The sequence below is a fragment of the Bos taurus genome, chromosome 4 (assembly GCF_002263795.3).
Source record: "Bos taurus isolate L1 Dominette 01449 registration number 42190680 breed Hereford chromosome 4, ARS-UCD2.0, whole genome shotgun sequence".
NCBI lineage: Eukaryota > Metazoa > Chordata > Mammalia > Artiodactyla > Bovidae > Bos > Bos taurus.
Window position 1 is genome coordinate 91,558,172 of NC_037331.1, and position 21,289 is coordinate 91,579,460.

At 40.7% G+C, this 21,289-nt stretch overlaps 1 non-coding gene across 1 annotated transcript; it reads right to left on the minus strand.

The window, feature by feature from the left end:
* Positions 1-20,746: 20,746 nt before the first annotated feature.
* Positions 20,747-20,818, minus strand: TRNAK-UUU (transfer RNA lysine (anticodon UUU)). Its single transcript has one exon. It is a non-coding gene; the product is annotated as a tRNA-Lys (tRNA).
* Positions 20,819-21,289: the final 471 nt, after the last annotated feature.

A 21,289-nucleotide genomic window follows, 5' to 3' on the forward strand; every position in this document is an offset into this window, starting at 1 on the left:
TCTAAATGACAGGGTTGCACTGGGGATCAGAGGATGGACAGTACATGATCTAAGCGCAAAGTGAGGTTTTTTGGGAAACAGTGGTGGTACTGTGCTCACTCGTGTCCGACTCTTTTGCAACCCCCTGGACTATAGTCTGCCAGGCTTCTCTGTATAAAACCATGGAAACTGTTTGGTACATGAGACAGTCTTGTTAGAAAGGGTCCAAATGTCAACTTCTGGGGTGGCCTCCTCCTCTGTGGAGCTGTCTTGGATCCAAGGAGCCCGCTTCTTTCTAAGCTATTAAAAAAGGACAGGAAAGAGCCTCCAGAAATCTCCAGATTTATATCTTTACAGGATCTGAACAAATATTTTTAGCATGCTCTTTTTTCAAATAGGAACATCTTCAAATATGTTAAAAGGACACAGTAGCCAACTGAAAAGGGCTCCCGGGGTCAGATCTGAGACAACTGGAGCAAGAACAACAACAACAAAATGATAGAAATAGATTATAGCCATGGAGTCAAATAAGAATCCAGGAGTTCATAGTGGCATAAATAAACTGTCTTCATTACCATAGATTTCCAACAAATAAATGTTGGATGAAGTCTATTTGGTAGATCCCACAGTAATAATTGTTTCAGATAAGAATCATTGATAAATCTATGGCTGAAAAATCTGATGAGATTGACTCCCCTGATGGTCCAGTGGAGTTTGATCCCTGGTCCAGAAAGATTCCACATGCCACAGGGCAACTAAACCTCATGTGCCACAACTACTAAGCCTGTGCCCTAGAGCCCAAGAGCCACAAGTCCTGAGCCTGTGCACTCTAGAGCCTGTGGTCCACAGCAAGAGAAGCCGCCGTGACGAGAAGCCAGGGCACTGCAACAAACAGTAGTTGCTGTTGCAACTACCCCCCTCACCACAACTAGAGAAAGCCCATGCACAGCAACAAAGACCCAGCATAGCCAAAAATAAATAAATTAATTAATTTTTAAAGATCTGATGAAAGACAGGATCATTACAATCAGCCCTCCGTATCCTTGGGTTCTACATGTGTGGATTCAGCCAACCACAGATTAAAAATACTTGGGGAAAAAAAAAATTCCAGAAAGCAACACTTGGATTTGCTGCACTCTGGCAACTATTTACATTGTACTTACAACTATTTACATGGCATTTACATTGTTTAAAGTATCATAGGTAATCTAGAGACAATTCAAAGTATATGGAAGGATGTGCATTGATTATATGCAAATACTACATCATTCTTCATAAAGGACCCGAGTATCCGCGAAATTCAGTGTCTGCAGGAGTCTTGTAACCAGTCAATACCCATGGATACCAGGGAATGGCTGAACAGAGTCCAAAAGTATCTCTCCATAAGATAACAAATAGTTTACTTGCTAATATGAAGGAAAGAAGACAGGTCAATACTCCATTTCAAATTAAACATGAAGTTAAAATGTGCCTTCCAAGTTCTCAGCTCAATACTGTATTCTAAGAGACTTTCAGAAAAGTTTAACCACACTCTCTAATTGTTATTTGGGTAGGGAATGGAGAGTGATAAGAAGATTGAAGATGTTTCTGTCCAGAACATTACAAATTCAGAGCCAATTGGTTCCATAATTCTACTACCAAGCAGATGGACAGGAAGAGCAAGAACCTTGGGTTCTTTCTGAATTTTTATTTCCTGTTGTGGAGGCAGCTACAGAAGGAAGCCTCTGTGTTATGGGGCTTTGCTAGTGAAGCGTCAGAGGATAGAGTGGGGGGAAATGTGGAGAAACATGTGAGGGGACTTGGCCCTGCTTTAGGTCTTCATGTTTATGCAACCTAAGAGCAGACGTTCTTTCCTTCTGTTGCAAGAAAAAAGCATGAATAGTAATGTGCTAAAATTACTTCCCATCCATGTGTTCAAGACGGACTATAGCCATATGTTGTTATTTAAATTAAGCAACAGGCAATGCAAGTATTTCACATTTTTTAATGAAATGGTTTATTATAGATACCCTATTGCTCTGTGGAACACTGTGTAGGGATTGGCCTTTTTGTCAGAAAACAAGACTTTCACTCCCTAATATATTCTTTAAGAAGCATGTTAGTCATTCAGTGCATTAAACATGCAATTTTCAGTTTTAAAAATAGCTTTTAGGAGTTTCCCTGGTGGCTCAGTGGTAAAGTATTTGCCTTTCAATGCAGGAGACACAGGTTCTATCCCTGGTCTGGGAAGATCCCACATGCGGTGGAACAGCTAAGCCCATGGGCCACAACCACTGAGCCTGCACTCTTGAGTGCAGTGGTTAGGACTCCATGCTTGCACATGGGGACCTGGGTTTGATCCCTGGTCAAGGAAAAAAATAGAAAAGCCCTAACATTTTGCTTGATCTCCTAACTAAAGTTTGCATTATATTGCTGGACAATATTCCAGACCATGATTGCCTCTTGAAAACAAAATAACTAACTGAATGAATGAAATGATGAATGAACAAATAAATTTACAGATCATGCATCAAAAAACTAACAATTTACCATTTGCTTTAACAAATACCTCTAGAGGCACTGCCCCCTACAACCACCTATGTTAAAAGATATTAACACGTTCATTTACATAGATAGCCCAAAAATGTGATCAAAGTTTACTTACTTTTTGATAATATTATTATCAAATGATAAACAAGTAATTATTAATCTATTTCAAAAGAGATTATCAAAGAAAATAATAAACAAGATATCATCAGAGTTTCTTTTTGTGGATAGCATTTGTTCTCTGAGTAATCTAAGTATGTGTCCTTTATGATGTAATATTTCAGACCCAACCATTTGCTGGTGATAAAAATTGACAAGAATGAAAAGTTAGTAGAGGGGGATTAATAAATGCTTCCCTGAAGAAACAGGGAAAATGACAAATAGATTCAAGGGATTAAATCTGATAGACAAAGTGCCTGAAGAACTATGGATGGAGGTTCCTGACATTGTACAGGAGGCAGTGATCAAGACCATCCCCAAGAAAAAGAAATGCAAAAAGGCAAAATGCTTGTCTGAGGAGGCCTTACAAATAGCTGTGAAAAGAAGAGAAACAAAAAGCAAAAGAGAAAAGGAAAGATACACCCATTTGAATGCAGAGTTCCAAAGAATAGCAAGGAGAGATAAAGAAAGCCTTCCTCAGTGTTCAATGCAAAGAAATAGAGGAAAACAATAGAATGGGAAAGACTAGAGATCTCTTCAAGAAAATTAGAGATACCAGTGGAACATTTCATGCAAAGATGGGCTCAATAAAGGACAGAAATGGTATGGACCTAATAGAAGCAGAAGGTATTAACAAGAGGTGGCAAGAATACACAGAAAAACTATACAAAAAAGATCTTCATGACCCAGATAACCATGATGATGTGATCACTCACCTAGAACCAGACATCCTGGAATGTGAAGTCAAGTAGGCCTTAGGAAGCATCACTACAAACAAAGCTAATGGAGGTGATGGAATTCCAGTTGAGCTATTTCAAATCCTAAAAGATGATGCTGTGAAAGTACTGCACTCAATAGGCCTGCAAATTTGCAAAACTCAGCAGTGGCCATAGGACTGGAAAAGGTCAGTTTTCTTTGGGCCAATCCCAAAGAAAGGCAATGCCAAAGAATGTTTAAACTACTGCACAATTGCACTCATCTCACACCCTAGCAAAGTAATGCTCAAAATTCTCCAAGCCAGGCTTCAACAGTATATGAACCAAGAACTTCCAGATGTTCAAACTGGATTTAGAAAAGGCAGAGGAACCAGAGATCAAATTGTCAACATCCGTTGGATCATAGAAAAAGCATGAGAATTCCAGAGAAACATCTACTTCTGCTTTATTGATTACACCAAAGCCTTAGACTGTGTTGATCACAACAAACTAGAAAATTCTTCAAGAGGTGGGAATACCAGATCCCCTGAACTGCCTCCTGAAAAATCAGTATGCAGGTCAACAAGCAACAGTTAGAACTGGACATGGAACAACAGACTGGTTCCAAATCGGGAAAGGAGTATGGCAAGGCTGTATATTGTCACCCTGCTTATTTAACTTATATGCAGAGTACATCATTCGAAATGACACCACCCTTATGGCAGAAAGCAAAGAGGAACTAAAGAGCTTCTTGATAAAAGTGAAAGAGGAGAGTGGAAAAGTTGGCTTAAAGCTCAACATTCAGAAAACTAAGACCATGGCATCCGGTCCCATCACTTCATGGCAAATAGATGGGGAAACAATGAAAACAGTGGAAGACTTTATTTTCTTGGGTTCCAAAATCACTGCAGATGGTGACTGCAGCCACCAAAGATGCTTGCTCCTTTGAAGAAAAGCTATGGCCAACCTAGACGCATATTAGAAAGCAGAGACATTGCTTTGCTGACAAACGTCCACCTAATCAAATGTATGCTTTTTCCAGTAGTCGTGTATGCATGAGAGAGTTGGACTATAAAGAAAGCTGAGCACCAAAGAACTGATGCTTTTGAACTGGTGTTGAAGAAGATTCTTGAGAGTCCCTTTTACTGCAAGCAGATCCAACCAGGCAATCCTAAAGGAAATCAGTCCTGAATATTTGTTGAAAGGACTGATGCTGAAGCTAAAACTCTAATACTTTGGCCACCTGATGTGAAGAACTGACTCATTGGAAAAGACCCTGATGCTGGGAAAGATTGAGGGCAAGAGGAGAAGGGGACGACAGAGGATGAGATGGTTGCATGACATCACTGATCAATGGACATGTGTTGAGTAAGCTCCGATAGTTGGTGATGGACAGGAAAGCCTGGCGTGCTGCAGTCACGAAGAGTCATACACGACTGAGCGACTGAAATGAATGAAGTAACTAAAAATGTCATTAGGTATTGTTCTGCAATAGGTATTGTGTAATAGGTACCGTTATATAATAGGCATTATTGTGTAAGAGGTATTATTGAAGGAAATCTGGCCATTAATAAAGAAACATAAGTGGCCTAATTAAAAACCAAACCCAAAAAGAAGTGTTACTAGATTTCTTGGGTGAAGTTTCTAGAAGATCCCTTAGACCTGTTTGGTGTGACGGTTTGCTGTAAATGGAGGCTAGATTAGTATTTAAAAGATAAGAGTTCATGAGAAGGCCTAGGAGGATGAGCAGGCAATAGCACTGACGTTGCTGTTGTTTAGTCGCTCAGCAGTGTCCAACTCTATGCAGGCCCATGGACTGTAGCCTGCCAGACTCCCCTGTCCATGGGATTTCCCAGGTAAGAATACTAGAGTGGGTTGCCATTTCCTTCTCCAGGGGATCTTCCCCACCCAGGGACTGAACCCAGGTCTGCTGCACTGGCAGACAGATTTTTTATCACTGAGCCACCTGGAAGCCCAATACCACTGACAGAAAGAACACAACTAACATGAATTTTGTGAACCAAGTAGAAACGGGGAAACCTATGTTTTTCCAAAGTTGTGCTAAAATATCACTGTGCACTGGAATCTGGAATAAGGTTGGCCCATCTGGGTCATTCAAGGCCACATAAATAGTGAAATGATCACAGGCTTTGGAAGCAGACAGCCCTGGATTCAAACCCTACTTGCTGACTGTGTTGCCTTGGGCCAGCCGTGTAAGTTCACAGAGCCTCATTTTCCTAACCTATAAAATAAAATAATAATACAGCCTTAAAAACTGTTGGGCATAATGATAGCTTACAGTGAACGTGATCTCTAAAGAAGAAGATTTAGCTTCGGGATCAGGGACCAGTCTTGATCACTCAAGAGCTTTGGGATAGAAGTTTTATTACAGTGAAGAGGGGACAGAGAAAGCTTATGACATCAGAAGAGGGATGGAGAGTGCCCCACTCACTAATCTTAGCAAGAGAGCTATATACTTTTTCAGTTGGTTATTACAGTAAATCAAAAGAGTATCTCAAGGTTGTAAGGGCTTACCAGACCCACTCCCACAGTTTACATTTTAAGATGATAGGATTAAAACTAACAATGGAAAGATCTTACCAGACCCACTCCTAAACTTTAAGATGACAGGATTATTCAAAAGATTCTTAAGAAGTAAAAACATCAAGCAGGATACATTGTTGTTATATAATCCTTAGTACTGAGTTCAAGATGAGTTGTTTTGTTGTATAAACATCAGCTCTGGGCTAAAAGAAAAGATCCTTTTATGTGACTAAGACTAAGGAATGTAGAAGAAAAAAAAAAAAAGTTTGTCCTTTTCTCCTTCTTGAGAACTCCAGACCCATATCTCCTCCTTGGAAGCCCCAGACTTCTTATCAACCTACCTAAGAATTGACTTTCTCAATAACAAATGAGAAAACAAACACGCGCAGAGAAGCTCACACATACTAGGCCCTCGATGCATATGGTTCTCTTCCCTTGTCTCCTTTCCATGGAAATAGCTCCAGTTACCAGAATAATAAAATTAGGCCCACCTGAGGGCATCTCACCAGAAAGGGACTCCACTGACATGAACTCAGAGGACTGCAATATATGGAAGTTGTACTTGCAAAGATTCATTACACACTTGGTGTTCCTAAATAAGACAGAAGAAGTTAACCTTGACCTTCTTCTGGCTATACCTTTTAAGTCTTATTATTGTTTGTATCCAAAGATTATGGAAGTAAAAATTGCTATTAAAAAAATCATTAAAATATTATGGGCTTCCCTTGTGGCTTGGCTGGTAAAGAATCCTCCTGCAATGCGGGAGACCTGGGTTGGATCCCTGGGTTGGGAAGATCCCCTGGACAAGGGAAAGGCTACCCACTCCAGTATTCTGGCCTGGAGAATTCCATGGACTCTATAGTCCATGGGGTTGCAAAGAGTCAGACACAACTGAGCGACTTTCACTTCACCTTCAAAAACAGATTTTCTGTTGTTTTCATTTTTTAAAAATCTTACCTTCCTAAAAAGGCTGTTAATTAATGGCCATGCAGCAAAACTTAGTGGCAGTATAGCAGGATTTTTGTAGTTCTCAGGGATTATTGGTAATAATGAAGCTCTTATTCTTGCCTGGAGAATCCCAGGGACGGGGGAACCTGGTGGGCTGCCGTCTATGGGGTCGCATAGAGTCAGACACGACTGAAGCAACTTAGCAGCAGCAGCAGCAGCAGACTTCACTTCCCTCCCAGGCCGGCATAGAGGTGGTAGGGCCAGAAAATACAGCTCAGCTGTGCACACTGGTGGTTCCATAGGAACAAAGAAGGGAGAGCAAAGGTAAAGGAAGCCAGATCATGCTTTTCACAAACCTAGGTGGCAAGCTGAGCAGCACGGAGCTGGGATGCTTTTGCAGAGGTCTTGTAGAGAGGTGATTATGGCTTGTCTTAACATAATCCAGGGAAAGAAACTTCTGGCAAGGCGGTTTCTGAAAGGCAAGGAGGTCAAAGGTCACAAGCAGCCTGCTGCCTGTTCTATCCTGTGTGCACATTTAATGCGTCCCTTAGTGAGCTTCTGAAGCGGTAACAAGCTCCATCTGCTTTCTGCTCACAGCTGCTCCTTCCTGTGTCCCACACTGCTCATCCCTGTGCCGAGAAAGAGCCAGTATCTATGGCCTTGTCTGCCATGTGGGGCTGTTTCCCAGAAGCCGGTTGTCACGTGTCAAGGCCTGATGGGTGTAAACAGAACTTGAACTGAGATGGGGTCATTGTGGTGGTCCTCAATTCTTGGTCCAAACTTGCCGTGCTCTGAATGAACTGTGATGAGACATAGCATGAAAGACCCCTCCTGCCGCCCTACCAGCCAATGGCACCTTGCCTTTATTATTGGTCAGTGTCCCTCTTCCAGCCTTGTTAGCTCAAATGTGAAGAATGGATTCTTTCTGTCTTCTTTTTTTTATTATTATTTATTTTATTGAAATATGCTTGATTTACAATGTTGTGTTAATTCCAGTTGTAAAGCAAAGTGATTTAGTTATACATATGTGTGTGTGTGTATATATATATATATATATATATACTTTATCATATTTTTTTCCATTATGGTTTATCACAGGATATTGAATAGTTTCCTGTGCTATACTGTAGGACCTTGCTGTTTATCTAAGAATGAGTTCTTTAATCTATCTCCTCTGGGCTTCATCTTTTCATCACCAAGAATCTTTACTCTTTATATCCATCATTAAGTCCAGCATGAACAGAGTCAAGTCCCCAGTTTTCAATTGCAAATTAGAACCTTGAAAGCTCTGACTTTTCATTTTAAGAACCAGGTATTTGTGAGAGAAGATGTTTAGAGGGAAAGAGTTGATGGAGGTAGATTTCAAGACCTTAGCTTGAATACTAAGAGCTTGGTTTTTAATAAGCTTTAAAACCTGAATGTCCATCAACATAAGAATGGATAAACAAGATGTGGTACATACCATGGATGGACCTAGGGATTATCATACTACATAAAGTAAGACAAAGACAAATATCACATGATACCACTTATATGTGGAATCTACAAAAGATGATACAAATGGACATATTTAAAAAACAGAAATAGACTCACAGACAAACAGACTTATGGTTACCAAAGGAGAAAGGTCAGGGACAGAGGGAGGTGGGGATAAATTAGGAGTTTAGGATTAACATACATATACTACTATATGAAAAATATATAATCAACAAGGACCTACTGCACAGTAGCACAGGGAATGCTACTCAATATTCTGTAATAACCTACATGGAAAAAGACTGAAAATGAATGGATATACGTGTATGAAAACGGAAACACTTTGCTGTACACCTGAAGCTAACACAACAATGTGCATCAACTATACCCCGATAAAAAATAACCATTAAATTTTAAAAAAGCTCTTTGAAATTAGGGATTGTCTTACATTCCCTACTATCTAGCATAATGGGCAGGAGATAAACAACAAATAAATGATTATTCACTTAACTGATGTACACAAAATGACCTGAGACTTAGAAATGAGCCCAAGGGAAAGAGTTGTCTTGCAGCCAGCTTGGTACCAGATGCATGGCTGCCTCTAGTGGCAGCCGAAGGAATCCTGCCCTTTTTTAGGATGTAATGTAAGGTTTTATATTAGGGTTGGTCACCCAAGTTGTAACAAGTGTACATTTGCAGACATCTATCTTCAGTGCCCATATTTCCCACAACTTCCCTGAAGAGATGGCAGACTGCTTCAAGACAAAGATTATACATATCATGGACTTCTGATCAAATACTGGTATCTTATTTTCACTGGGGCTTCCCTGGTGGTGCAGTGGTAAAGAATCTGCCTGCCAATGCAGGAGGTGGAGGAGACGTGGGTTCGATCCCTGGGTCAGGAAATTCCCCTGGAGGAGGGCATGGCAACCCAATCTAGTATTCTTTCCTGGAGAATCCTATGGACAGAGGAGCCTGGCAAGCTACAGTCATGGGGTCGCAGAGTCAGACACGACTGAGCACTCACATGCACGCACTATTTTCACTCATTATTCTAGGTCCCTAACTTTCTGGGGAAATTTTTGCATTATAAATCTAATTCATCTTTTGGGTTGAAAGTTGTACTCTCTAGCTTCTAAAAGTTATAGCTGCATGTCTCTAATTAGTATACAATATTGGATAACTAAAAGCAGTTCATGTCTTACCCTGGAATTATTTTTAATTGCATTTACCTAACTAGATTAATCCTGTCAATTTTTTTTTTTTTTTAAGTAAAAGACAGAGAGATCTGAAGAGCTGAGGGTGATGGGTACTTGCCTGTATTTCCGTGGATTGATTCCAGTGGCAGCAGACATTCTTCAGCAACAGCCTGAGGTGATGGTTTAGCTTTCAATATCTAACAATATCTCCGATAGTTCCATTGATCTGCTCACGCCATCCTGAGACTATTCTTTACTTCTTAATAACAGTTCTTTTTCTCCTTTCTTAGGAAGAATTGACTTTTTGGTTTAGCCCTTATGATTCAGAGAAGAAACAATATGAAGATTTTTGCTTTTAGAAGATGAAAAATTAGAAGAGAATGTAGGATTAAAATGGATCCTTATTTTTCCTATGATATCCTTTCTGAAAATCAATATGATTAAGAAATAAAAGGGCACACCCCTAAAGTTACTGCAAATATATCTAGAAAATCTAAATCAGAGAGAAAATATTTAAGCTAACTTTAAGTTGAAGAGAAATAACAATAAAATTCTAAGAGAGAAAAAGAAACGTGAAGGCTTTGGAGGACTTGTATAGCTAAATATATTTGTGGTAGCTTCCAGTCCATGCTGGTGGTGGAAAAGGAGGAGGGGCAGGAGGGGAAGTAGTAACTGTAGTTGAGTAGTTACTAACAGTAGTAGCTAACATTGGACTGCTTGCTATGAGCCGACACCTGTGCAGGGTCTGTACATACTTAATTTAATTTAATCCTTAAGGAAGTTCCTAAGGGATAAGTAACTGTTGTTATTACTACTCCCATTTTACAGATAAAAAAACTAAAGTTGCCCCCAGATGTAAGTAACTTGCCTGTGTTGTGTGTGCTCAGTCTCTCAGTTGTGTCCAACTCTTTGTGACCCCATGGGCTGTAGCCTGCCAGGCTCCTCTGTCCAGGGAATTTTCCAGGCAGGAATACTGGAGGGGGTTGCCATTTCCTTCTCCAGGGGATCTTCCCCACCCAGGAATTCTTCTCTGAATCACATCTCTGGCATCTCGTGCATGGGCAGGTGGATTCTTTTTTACTGAGCCACCTGGGAAGCCCCAAGTAACTTGCCTAAGATCACATAATGAGTAAGTGGTAAGGCAGGATTTGAGCCCAGTCATTGATTGAAATGCTTGGACTGGGAATTTTAGAACTGAAGCAATCCCTACACAGTGTCTAATCCAACCCCTCATTCTATATTATAGATTAAGGGGCTGAGTCATTAATTCGGAGTTGTATGGCCAGCGTTGCTGCTGCTGCTAAGTCGCTTCAGTCGTGTCCAACTCTGTGTGACCCCATAGATGGCAGCCCACCAGGCTCTGCCATCCCTGGGATTCTCCAGGCAAGAACACTGGAGTGGGTTGCCATTTCTTTCTCCAATGCATGAAAGTGAAAACTGAAAGTGAAGTCGCTCAGTCGTGTCCGACTCTTCGCGATCCCATGGACTGCAGCCTACCAGGCTCCTCCGTCCATGGGATTTTCCAGGCAAGAGTACTGGAGTGGCGTTGCCAATGCCTTCTCCGATGGCCAGTGTTAGAGGGAGAAAAAGCAGGGCCAGAAGTCAGGTCACCTCCTTTCCAGATCAATGTTCTTTATACTATACAAAGTCAGTATAACAGCCCAGCCCATAACCCTTGTGAGATTAATCTCATATTCCAATTCCTAGAGTAAAAATAGAGATGCCACCATGGATAAAAGCATCAAGTACTCCCACACATTCACTGAGAAGCAGCACTAAATAGATTAAGCAAGCAGGGCATACCAGCTTCTCCCCTCCACCTGCCCTCTTAGGCAATGTCTGTGGGCAGGGAAGACAGAAGCATCCATGCAGGGCAGCTCTGGGAGAAGTCAGGAGAGTCAAGGAGACACAGATGAGATCGGCTGAGGATAGGAATGTGAGTGATCCAAAGAGCTGCCCTCAGTTCCTGAGAAGCTAAACCATCCAGAGCATTCACATGCCCTCCAGGGCACAGAAATACTAAAATTCAAACCTCAAAAGCAGAAAACTGGAAGCGAAATAGAACTTTATGGGAAGAAGGAAAACAGAAGAGTATCAGGCCTCACTGGGGGCCGGATGCCTTGCTCTGCCAGCTCCAGGAAAAGGATGTACTGTAAACACGCAGTATTTTCCTGTCATTTTATTACAAGACTTTCCAAACATACAGAAAAGGTGAAATGTACACCAGTATACTCTCACCTAAATTTGACAATTAATATTTTACTACACTTTTATCATGACACAGATATCCATCTCTTCATCTTTCCATCCCAGCCATCAATCTATCTTATTTCTGATGCATTTCAAAGTAAGTTGCAGACATCAGCACACTTCACTCCTTAACACATCAGCATGCATATTGTCACCTAGAGTTCAAATCTTATAATTCTTTTCTCTTTTGGACATAAAGTTAACATTCAGTGAAATGCACACATTTTAATTCATTTATTGTATGTTGACAAACGCACACACCTGTCTAACCCAAACGCTTATCAAGGCGCAGGACACTACCATCATCCTAGAAAGTTGTCTCAGGCTCTTCTCCAGTCAAAACCCATCCCCTGCACTAGAGGCAACCACCGTTCTAATTTTTTTTTTTTTTTCACCATCGATCAGTTTTTACCTGTTCTAAAAACTTTTTAAAGATGGAATCATACTTTGTGTGTTCTTTCATGTAAGACTTCTTCTACTCATTAGTGTCTTTGAGATTTGTGCATGTTTTTGTGAGTACCAGACATTCATTCCTTTATGTATCTTGCATGTTAGTTGCGGCAGTTGTGTCCAACTCTTTGCGACCTAATGAACTACAGTCCACCAGGCTCCTCTGTCCATAGGACTTCCCAGGCAAGAATAATGGAATGGATTGCCATTTCCTTCTCCAAGGGATCTTCCAGACCCAGAGATTGAACCTGGGTCTCCTGCTTTGCAGGCAGATTCTTTACCATCTGAGCCATGGTTGATTTAAGTAGCCACTTCCCTTTATACTGCTGAGTAGTACTCTATTGTTCGTTATAGACCACAGTTTAACCACTCTTCTCTTAGAGAACACCTTAGATGTTTCCAGCATTCAGCTATTATGCATAAAGCTGTTATGAAGATACTTGAGCAAGATACGTGTCTTTGGATAGATATATTTATTTCCCTTAGGTAAATAACTAGGAATGAAATTTCTGGGTCATTGGGTAGATGTATGTTTAATTTTATAAGAAACTGCTAGATTTTTTTTTCCAAAGTAACTGAACCACTTCACACTCCCAACAACAATGAACTTAAGAAATTTCTTGTTGCTTGATATGCTCACTGACCTTTGGTGTTACAGGTTTTATGGTTTTAGCCTTTCTGGTGATCAAACTTAATTTACATGGTTTTCCATCCACTTTCCTCTCCTATAAGGAAGGGCAACAGTCATTTCTTTCTGTCTTTAACATCACAATAGCACTATTCACTGGACATCTATTAGGTGCCAGATGCTGTGCTAAGCTCATGACCCCACAGTATAGAAATTCCTTTATTATTATCATTTTATAGATGAAACAACTGAGACAAAGACAGTCGCTCCATCAAGGCCACGTACCATCATTGGCACGCCCATACTGTGTGACTCTGATGCCCATTTTTTTTTTTCACTTTTCTTTTTTTTTCTTGTGCCCATGGTTTTAACCTCTCTGCTGTACCACGTCCCAAGGCTGGCTGTGGGACGGAAAAAGATTTCACAATAGGAGTTACTGCCTCTCCTTCTTCTGCTTAACTATGTCTCCTCCCATGAGATGCACAAGTCCTCTTAGGTTAGCATGTGAAATAACTGGAGCAAATTCAAAGCTTAATAGGAATCCACAGAGTCCCAGGGAACCCACCTGAGTGCCCGTGAAAAGCGTATCCAGTTCTGGAGGCCACTGCACCATTCATTCTTCCAGTCAGTCAACACCTCTCACTGGGTGCCTGATACTGTGTGAGACTCTGATTCCAGAAAAATGAGCACATTTCTCAGAACCTAAGGTGCCACTCTTATATGTATTACCAAGAAGGAAATGGTAACCTACTCCAGTATTCTTTTCTGGGAAACCTCATGGACAAGGAGCCTGGCAGGCTACTCTGTGGGGTCACAAACAGATGGACGTGACTTAGCAACTCAGTAACAACAAGAAACAAATAATGCTGCTTTCTTATCATTTGGAATTGTTATCTTACACTTACTAAAAGAATTATTTTTATACTTAGAGGCAGGTGCCAAGTAAGCTGTGGTCACTGGATCTTGATATTTTATAGCACACTTGCTTTGACAATATAATTTTGAGATGGATCAAAGAACACCTGCATTTTATTAGCATTACCACTTTGACTAAACTAGTAGTTTAATTATTCTCACTTGACAAAAATCACATGTTGCTGGACGTTAAGGCGTTTCAGTTCAAAGACACGAAGAAGTTTCTAATAAACTTATGTTTGATGCCTTAACGATAGGACCACACCAGGCATGACTGACCTCACCAGCTTCACTCATTGCTTTCAAATTCTATCACTCATCTGAAATGCTGGGATTCTTCTGCCTTCAGGGGTTTTGCTTGGCCTGTAGTACATAGTCCTTCTGCACGTATCTGAGGAAGAAAGATACCATAGCTTCATCTGCTTAGTCCTCTCCTAAGGGACTTCCTCTCTTAGGTACACTAGATTTTGCTTTGCAAGAAAATACAGAATTGCAGTTATTCCTCCAACAATGACTACCTGGTTGACTGATATCAAACATATGTCCTATTGCTCTGAGTCTGTGCCTTTCTTAGTACATAATGACTTTTCCATGCTAAATCATAGAGTAACATTTTTTTTTTCTTGATCAGAAAATGTTTCATCTTAACACAAAAAAATTTTATGGAGAATTGAGTGTGTACTGTTGCATTTAGTTCTGTTCCTGAGTCCCAAGGAAGCTGAGCAACCTTATCTCTCTTCTAGATGAGACAGATTTTAGGACAATCCTACCTTTTCTTTCAAACTCTAAGTTTCTTTGTTATAGGCTGGATTCTCTGTGTAGCAGCATGAGCTTTCCAATATACCTCTTCCATCAAGCCTGGGAGTTTCATTTTTCTTTAACTATTGAAATAATTATTTCTTATAAGCATCCAACCCATACGATGTTTATCATGTACCTCCACATGGAATTTATTGCTTTCTGAATTGTAAGCAAGGAATCATTTGGTACCTGTGAGAGATAGAATATCCCCTCCGCCAATCCTCAGCTTCCTTGGAGCCCCAAAAGCTTTGTTCCCAAAGGAGTCTGGCAAGGTCCATATGTGAAGGGCACAGGCTGACCATGAGTGCTCTCCTCTCCTCTCCACTTTCCATTCCTCTCCACTCACCTGTGCTTCACTGGGCCTTCACAGAGCTGGTCCATGCCAAGGAACTCTGCTCTAGTGTGACTTGGAAGCCAGCCTTCACGAGCACAGAAGTTTGTCAGCAGATACTGCACAGGCTGCTATATCCTCTCTGATTCAGATGTAAGCAGTCTGGCAGAGTAAGCCTCTGATGAAAACACCTATGTCATCCTGCATTTGGGTGAAGCATACTTGTGTTTATCCTGGACTCGCAAGGGCTCCAAGCATGGAAATCATACTTTTCCCTTCCTCTTCCTTCTAAATTTCATGTTGTATCTCTTGACAACCATCATAAGCCTATCCTTCCACCTTCATTGGTTGTTATAGACCTGATGGCTTTGCAATGCTATAGAGGACAAGGTTTTTGAAGATAATTTTAACCATTTTTTTGTTTAAATTAAACTCAACATGTAGTGCCAACAAAGCACATCACAAGATTGATGAGGGGAGTGCATGAAAAGCAGTGATCCTGTGTGTGCTGCAAAGTCAAGGACACTACATCACTACAGCCACCAATGCCAGGGTGTAACATGTAACATAAAAACAGAACACACACATAAAAAGGAACGAACTGTGGAAGAAACGGTGCTGATTTCAGGAAGTATCAGGGATCATCTCCTCTGAGTCTACATACTCTCTGAAAAGAGCAGACTCAGCTGTCATTTCAAGGGTCATTTTTACACATAAGTGAAAATTATCTTTAAAATTTTCTCTTTCCTGTTATACAACTAAAATGGGGATAAATTTAATGTAAGTTGAAGCTTAAAGACTAATTTACGTTGATATTAATTAAACTGCTGGAAATTACAGTGGGCCCTAATAGAGTTATATTTATTCTTCTAATAAGAAAGAAAATTATTTTAAATTTAAGGAACAATTTAAAATGTGGTTTCTGGTGGCAGCCTAGAAAAGTATTAATGATGTGCATTTCTGCAATAAAAAGATGTGAAATACAAATCTACTAGTAGATATTTAGATATGTTAGCAAGTAATTTCGGAGAAGGCAATGGCACCCCACTCCAGTACTCTTGCCTGGAAAATCTCATGGACGGAGGAGCCTGGTAGGCCGAAGTCCATGGAGTCGCTAGAGTCGGACGAGACTGAGAGACTTCACTTTCAGTTTTCATTTTCATGCATTGGAGAAGGAAATGGCAACCCACTCCAGTGTTCTTGCCTGGAGAATCCAGGGACGGGGAAGCCTGGTGGGCTGCCGCCTATGGGGTCGCACAGAGTTGGACACGACTGAAGCAACGTAGCAGAAGCAGCAGCAGCAAGTAATTTTAGAAAAAATATTACCTAAAACAAATAAAAGATTAGTCTTGAAAACAGGAATATAAACAGTACCCTAGCTGATGGATTCAAGGTTTCATTTTGTTTTTCCCAGTTGTTAGCATCAGCCTTCTTTCCATCTTCAACCATAATACCATGGATTCTGCTTTATGCACAACCAAGAAGTCAGCATTAACAGATAAAATTAGTGTCAGTAGCCAAAAACTATTAGGTATCCAATCCATTTCCCAGTCTTTTGCTTATCCCATTAAACCACACTCTCTTTTCATTTGTACTTCAGTTCTTTTCATTCATTTATGTTAACTTATTCAATCAAAATGAACTGAGTTTGTTTTTTTTTTTTTTAATGGGGGCCCTGGAACAGTGACAGCTCAAAAGCAAACCATTTCTCTTCTTTGAGTTCTTTTATCATCTCTTCAACTTACATGAGAACCCAGAGGACTAAAACAAAAAATTTTAAAGAAAGCATGACATTTTTTTTTAAGTTTGACTATGCTAAACCATTCATTTCAGCCATAAAATCAGTCCTTTCATCATGGATTTTCTCAAGTTACATATCTTTCATTCTTCATTCGTCTTCTTTGATATTTTGTGTATGATATGGTGCTGATGTGGGCAACTACTGGGAATAGTTATATTCAAGAGGATGATCACCCAGTTACTTAAGAGATATTTCCAGGGCAATTAATCAAGAGAAATAATTTCTGGCATTCCATGGAATTTAATGTGCCATTTACATTTTAATTAGTCTGCAAATATCTACGTTATAAAGGATAAATAGGAACATTTGAGGGCTGTAAACTTTGTCTTGCCTTCACTGTCCTTTCTTTCTGAACGTCAGTCTACCTTCATTAAATAACAGAGCTCTTACTGATGAAAAAAAAAACAGAACCATATAATAACTGAAGTACTTTCAGAAGATTAGCATTAGGCCAAGGTGTTTGATTTATTATGCACAATGATAAACAATCACATACCACAGAATATGGAAAAGCCAGATAAGTTAAACAATGGCAGACTGCTTGTTTTATCCTAAGAAACTTGGGTTTGCATATATCATTTTCAGATTTCTGCTAACACTACGAGCAAAAGCCTACAAAGGAGGATTAATGATACTATTTGCATGAAATCTAATTTCTACAAAGCACTTTAGAGTATTTGGATGAAAGAAAAGTGTCAGAGAAAATTATCAAAGCAATCAAATAAATTAAATTGCTAATTGCACAGACCTTTTAGTTAGGAATAATTCACTCTGTTAAAGAATGGCATAGAAGTAACATTATGAAATTTAAGGTTTGTAATTTGGGGAATGTTTTTCATTCAGCTCAAAATAGATAAACTGGTCATTAAACACTACCATTCAAGTTGAGGCTTTAGTCCTTTTCTTTCCTCCACAAACAAGCAATGAAGACGCTGAAAAGGGAATTATGCCAAGCGCTTAAGCACCATGCTGTTTTAAAAATGAAACAGAAATCTGACTTATGACAAGTCAAAGCAGAGGGACTTGAAAGAGAGCATCCAGTTATGTGCCTCTTCAAGTTTCAGGCTGCACTGAGTTGGGGCCTGACTTGCTTGCTTTAGTTTCTAGTACTGCTGTTAACAGTCACAAACTTAGTGGCTTAAAACAGCACAAATTGGGACTTCCCTGGTGGTTCAGTGCTTAAGGATCCGCCTTGCGATGCAGGGGACGTGGGTTTGATCCCTGGTCAGGGAACTGAGATCCCACACGCCCAGGAGCAACTGAGCCCCTGCACCGGAACTACTGAGCCTTCACACCACAACTAGAGAGTCCGGGCGCCACCAGGAAAGACACAGTGAAGATTCAGCATGCCACAACTGAGACCCAATGCAGCCAAGTAAATACTATTAAAGAACAAAATAAAAAATAAATAAAACAGCACCAATTCATTATCTTACCATTCTGGAGGGATGTGGTCTCAATAGGACTGTGTTCTTTCTGGAGACGCTAAAGGAGAACCAACTTCCTTGTCAGTTCCAGCTTCTAAAGGCTTCCCATATTCTTTGGTTCATCACGCCAACCTCTGTCTGTCATCCCACCTACTAGGCACTCCTGTCTCCTCTTTTACTTATAAGGACCCCTCTGACAACACTGGGCCCACCTGGAGAATGCAAAATAATCTTCCCATGAGAAGATCCTTAATTTAATCATCCCCCTTGACATGGTCCTTTTTGCCACATAAAGCAATTATACTCACGAGTTCTGGGGATCAGGTCTGTATATCTTATAGGGGGTTGGGGATGGAGGGCTCTCAATTTTGTTGACCCCACCTGGGGAGTGCCTGTGGGCTAGTGGCCAGGAGGTGAGCAGGCAGAGGCAGCCCCACTAAGCAATCTGTGCTCCAAGACCAAGTCAGAGCAGTTGATGCCTCGTGTCTTCCATTGGCCGGATGACTGAGCAAAGTGAGTGAGAGAGAGAGAATATTCAGGTAGCATGAGGGGAGGAAGCCTCAGAAGGAAGAAGTCAAATGTCGCATTTCCCAGGCACAATGGAAGGAACAAGAAATAAGTTAGATTAGTGCTCTTCGGTCTGAGGACTGGTGCTGGAACCCAGTCTGTAATGTTGAAAAAGGACAGAAATTGAAAGTAAGCTTTAAGGAAAATTTTGTAGCAGTTTGACAGAGTAATTTTGTGTTGCAGAATGTGATTATTTAAAATGCAGCTTTATATTTTGCATGTTTTTTTTTCATTTTACTACCAATTCATGTTTATCATATATTTCAAAACTATTACGTCTATTCAGTTCAGTTCAGTTCAGTCGCTCAGTTGTGTCTGACTCTTTGCAACCCCATGAGTCGCAGCACACCAGGCCTCCCTGTCCATCACCAACTCCCGGAGTTCACTCAGACTAGAAGATGGGAAATAATTGAAAATTGCTGTTTCTGTTCTCTTTCTCTTTCACATACACACAAAATCCTAGTTCTTCATCACAGATTTTTCAAAAAGCCATGACCAGAGGAAAGTGCATGACTTACAGAGGGGAATTCCAAATGAAAGGGACCCTGGAAATCTCCAAGGAGCTAGAATCAGCTGTAAACACTTGCCAGGCACTCCAGTGAGCACCACACCAGTTTACAGCACTATTAGTTCACTAAGAACTGTCCCAGTCCCGTCTCCCTTTGTCTACCCCATATTCCAACCCCAAGGCTATACAAGCTTTGGGGTGGGGGGTAGGACCACTAACAGGAAAGGGGACAGAAGCCTGCCACATCCTCGTCCTTTTAAATCAAGCTTGAAATTTTGATTATTACAAGGGACTAGACATTCTAATTAGACATTACTTTGCCAACAAAGGCCCATCTAGTCAAGGCTATGGTTTTTCCAGTAGTCATGTATGGATGTGAGAGTTGGACTGTGAAGAAAGCTGAGCGCCAAAGAATTGATGCTTTTGAACTGTGGTGTTGGAGAAGATGCTTGAGAGTCCCTTGGAGTGCAAGGAGATCCAACCAGTCCATTCTAAAGGAGATCAGTCCTGGGTGTTCTTTGGAAGGAATGATGCTAAAGCTGAAACTCCAGTACTTTGGCCACCTCATGCAAAGAGTTGACTCATTTGAAAAGACCCTGATGCTGGGAGGGATTGGGGGCAGGAGGAGAAGGGGACGACAGAGGATGAGATGACTGGATGGCATCACTGACTCGATGGACGTGAGTTTGAGTGAACTCCAGGAGATGGTGATGGACAGGGAGGCCTGGCATGCTGCGATTCATGGGGTCGCAAAGAGTCGGACATGACTGAGCGACTAAACTGAGACATTGTAATTACTAAATTTAGAATATACTCTGTGGTTTAAAGTGAATAAAAGACATTTTTCATTGTATGCCAGTGACCAGAAAATTCATGAGATGGGCCCAAGTTTTCATTCAAGGCCAAGGCCAGGACAAGCCCCATGGAACCATTTTAAAGGAAGAGTTGACAAGAATAGAAGCCACTTTATGGTTTCATCCCTGGAGTCATGATTGTTCAATCTAATAATTATGTAACTCAGAGATAGAGCAAGTCTTAATATAGAGTCACTCATGTCATGGTTTAAGGCAAGGTTTCTCAACCCTGGCTACATTGCCTATTGAGCTGGGTAATTTTTTGTTTTAGGGTGGGGAGGGGAATTCTCCTGTGTATTTTAGCAACATTTCTACCTCATCTCTAATCCCTAGCACTCCCACCCAAATTGTGACAGCCAAAAATGTCTCCAGACACAGCCAAATGTCTGCTGAAAGGGCAAAATTGTCCCTAGTTGAGAACCACTGTGGTAAGAGAAGCAAGGAAATTCTTTTTCCTTTTCCCACCCAGTAAATACCTCCCTGCCAAGATCCAAAGCATCTGAAGTCCATCATTCCACATCCATTGCCATTCCAGAGTATTCTTTTTTTTTAATTTATTGGGCCATAGTTGATTAACAATATTGTGCTAGTTTCGCATGTACAGCAAACTGATTCAGTTATACACATATATATTCATTCTTTTTCAGATTTTTTTTTTCCCCACACTGAACAGTTTGCAGGATCTCAGTTCCCTAACCAGGGATTGAACTTGGGCCATAGCAGTAAAAGTACCAGATCCTAACCACTAGACCACCAGGGAACTCTCATACATATTCTTTTAAATTCAAAGTCCTCTGAGAAGGGATACCCAGCTGTTTTCAGTCATTGATACATTACTGTAATTGAGTTATCAGATTCCTTTCTTTCATAGATTGGCCCATTTTTAACATACTGGTGGTGAAGCTAAGGTGAGAGTAAGGCACAAAGATCTGGGAAAACCAGTTGGTTCCTTCCACGTCCAAAACATCCCTTGATCTTCCCCCGACCCCACCACAAATTCTCTTTTTCAGGAGTTCTACTTCTCTCCTGTATTATGGCAACAAATTTTTACCACGTCCCCCGTACCAGTTTCATGTCTCTCAAACTCATCCTCCTCATCGTCCTTGGACTGATCTTTCTAATCATGCCCAGTCTTAACTCATAAGTCTTTAAAGACTTGACATCATCCAGAGGAAAACATCCAAGCTCTTAATGAGGCATGCAGCCTAATTCCGTCCATATGAATGGTTCC